The sequence below is a fragment of the Tupaia chinensis genome, unplaced genomic scaffold, assembly GCF_000334495.1.
Source record: "Tupaia chinensis unplaced genomic scaffold, TupChi_1.0 Scaffold000387_1, whole genome shotgun sequence".
NCBI lineage: Eukaryota > Metazoa > Chordata > Mammalia > Scandentia > Tupaiidae > Tupaia > Tupaia belangeri.
In genome coordinates this window covers 1,619,916-1,623,545 of record NW_006159889.1, presented here as the reverse complement: position 1 = coordinate 1,623,545, position 3,630 = coordinate 1,619,916, and positions in this window count along the sequence as shown.

Here is a 3,630-nt window from a genome sequence, read left to right as displayed (position 1 = left end):
CGGAGCGACGCGCCCCCCGAGGCCCTCGCCGAGCCGAGGCCCCGCCGCTGCGCATCCTGGGAGATGTAGTCCGAGTTGCGTCTAGCCGGAAGGCGGCGCCTGGCGGAGGAGGCCGGGAGCACGTGGGTTGGGGACCCGCGGAGGACGGCTGGTCCAGGCTTACCCAGGCGGGCAGGCACTCTGGGTCAGCCCTGAGGGAGGTGCTGTGGCCAGCTCCCTAGTAGGATGGGACTCAAGGGGCCGGGGGAGTGGAGGAGGGGCTGAGGCCGAGAGGGCCCAGGGGACTGGCGCTCTGCTGTGGAGGCATCTTCAGACCCAGGAAAGGGGCTGGCTGTGAAGAATGCGTCAGCACCACCCAGAGAAGAGAAGAGAAGGGGCTTGGCGCGCCTTCGGATTAAAAAAATAAAAAGTAATAAGAAAGGGAGGCTCTCCGGACCACCCAATAAGCAACCAGGAAACCATATACCATGGACAGTGCTCCGGGAATTTCATACAGTTTTTTGGAAGCAACTGCTCTTTATGTGTAATGAGAACACGAGTAGTTCACATTTAAGTGCTAGAACCAGTACTTCGCATACCAGGTTCAGTTCTCTCCACAACTCCGAGGAGATGAAGAAACCGAGGGCAGGAAAGTTGAGCTCTCCTCCCTGGACAAACAGCTGGGGCGCCAGATCCTAGCCTCAGATCTCATCTGCTGCAGGCCCTGCCCCTCACACCTCCAATTGTCATTTCATTAGCTCCTGCCAGATACCCCAGCAAAGAAGAAAAAAAAAATTCAAAGCAAAAATACCTCCCTACATGTGTTCAAATGGAGAAAACTGCTGAGGTCTGAGAAGGTGGATGAAGGCTTCCCCGAGGAGGAGAAACTTGATCTGAGCTAGAGGAATAGAGAGCCTTTGGTGTTGGGGCGTGTGTGTGTGTGTGTGTGTGTGTGTGTGTGTGTGTGTCTGGGGGGATCAATTAACCGGTAAACACAGACTAGTCCTTCAACAAATCTGTATCAAGAAAGTGTTTGAAGAACAGCAAGTAATTTGCTTTAGGTTTGAGGGCATATATGTGGGGTGAAGAGAAAAGGGATGCAGTTGGAAAAAGACAAGTTGGGAGCAGGAGACTCTTACAGGAGTTTGGACATTATCCTAAGTGCAATATGAAACCATAATGGGGTTTCAAGTGGGCAGTGATGGTTGCATTTGCATTGTAGAAAAATCTGTCTGCAGTAGGGAGGAAAACAAAGCGAAGGGAAGAATAGAAAGGAGCGGGAGACATTTGGAAGAAGGAAACAGGAAACTAAAATAAAGTAACTTATTCCAGTCCTGTGCCTGGCATGTGAAATACCTTAACCTGGTGCTAGCTAGAGGTTTCACTGGTAGAAGGTAGGGGCTGGGAGGTTTAAGAGCAAGAATTCTAGCATGAGGTTTTGTTTCAAAACTCGTTTATGCCTCTTTCTAGCTATGAGCACTTGGCTTCTTCTCAAACTCACTTTGCTAAAATAAAAACAAAACAAAACAAGAAGAAAGAAAACAGTAATTCCTCCTGTGCAGGAGAAGCTGAGTTGGTTCCTAAGTAGGACTTGTGCCAGAAGTCCCAACTTGGTCAGTGTGAGCTTTCTTCCTGCTTCTAATGCTAGGCTCCTCCTCCTCACCCCTGGGGGTTCCCGTGGCAGAGAAAGGATTCAGGAATCACCAAGAAAGCCTCCTTAACACACTTCCCAAACACTACCTAGGATAGACGAACTGAGGTAGGCCCTAGAGAGAGGTGGGGACATTTCTGGCTCTCTATTCCTCTAGCTCAGATCAAGTTTCTCCTCCTTGGGGAAGCCTTCATCCACCTTCTCAGACCTCAGCACTTTTCTCCATTTGAACACAAGTAGGGAGATATTTTTGCTTTGATTTTTTTCTTCTTCTTTGCTGGGGTATCTGGCAGGAGTTAATAAAATGACAATTGGAGGTGTGAGGGGTAGGGCCTGCAGCAGGTCCTGTCTGAGGCTAGGATCTGGTGCCCCAGCTGTCTGTCCAGGGAGGAGAGCTCACTGATGGCAGTGCAGGATAGCTTAGAACCAAGTGGGGAGATGAATCTTTGGGAACAGTTACCGAAAGGTTCTTCTCTGAGGGATAAGAATAAGATATACTTTGGGGTCTGGCAGGTGACATGGTGGTTAGAGGCACTGGATTCCCACATTGCTGACCACAGTTTGAGTCCTGGATCTGGTGGCTTGCTTTCTTCCTTTTCCTTTTTCTCTCCATCTGTCTCTCTCTGGTCAAATTTTAAAATAATAATAACAAATGGAATTTAAAAAATAAATAATTCTTTTTAAAAAATGAATAATGGGGGGCTGGCAGATGGCATGGTGGTTAAGGGCACTGGACTCCCACATGGCCAACTTCGGTTCAAGTCCTGGAACTAGTGGCTTGCTTCCTCACTTTCTCTCTCTCTCTTTCTCACTCTATCTCTCTCTGGTCAAATTAAAATAAATAAAGAAAAGTTAAAATAAAATAATTCTTTAAAACAAAACAAAACAAAAAAGAGGGGCCGGCAGGTGACATGGTAGTTAAGGGCACTGGACTCCCATATAGCTGACTGCAGTTTGAGTACCAGACCTGATGGCTTGCTTTCTCTCTCTCTCTTTCTCTCTCTCTCTTTCTCTCTCACTTTGTCCCTCCTCTGGTCAAATGAAAAGTAAATAAATAAATTAAATAATTCATTAAAAAAAAAAAGAATAAGACATACAGAGGCCATCAGGTGGTGTGGTGGTTAAAGTGCAGGATCCTACACAGCCAACAGCATGGTTTGAGTCCCAGATCTGGTGCTTGAGAAACACACCAGACCTTGATTGTGTGTGTACCTAAAATCCTGGGAGGAGAATGGGAGAGAATGGATTGTGGTGTGGCCATCCTCCCTGAGGAGTAATTTCCCACTTTCCCTCTGTCTCTTTCCAGCTAAGGCATGTATGTGCCCTATAGCAAAAATCTAAACTAAACTGGGACCAGCAGTTAGCGTAATGGCTATGTCGCTGGACTCCCATGTAGTCGACCGCAGTTCATGCCCCGGACCCGGTGGCTTAAAACTCACGCCAGGCGCGTGTGCATGCGTGCCCAAGATCCCAAGAGGAGAATGGAGAAGGGATTGCAGCCTGGCCATCCCCCCTGGGGGGTGATTTCTCGCTTTCTGTCTCTCTGTCTCTCTCTCTCTCTGTCTGGCGAGCACATGCGCCCTATGGCAAAAACCTCTCAAAAAAAAAAAAACTAAACTAAATTAAACTAAATAAGACATACAGGAACCAACCCTGGGAGAGGTCTGCAGATTCAAGTGAGAACACCCAAAGCCCAGGAAAAGGGGAATGAGCATCCTTGGCCACCTAGCAACTCACATCCATGTCAAATTAAACAATGAACAATTTCAAGTGTTTCAGCCTGGGGCCAGCTGGTGACATGGTAGTTAAAGGCACTGGACTCCCACATGGCTAGCTATGGTTCAAGGCCCAGACCTGGTGATTTGATTTCTCATTTTTCCTCTTTCTCTCTCTCTGGTCAAATTAAATAAAGTTAAATAGGGACCAGCAATTAGCGTAATGGCTATGTTGCTGGACTCCCACGTAGTCGACCGCGGTTCACGTCCTGGACCCGGTGGCTT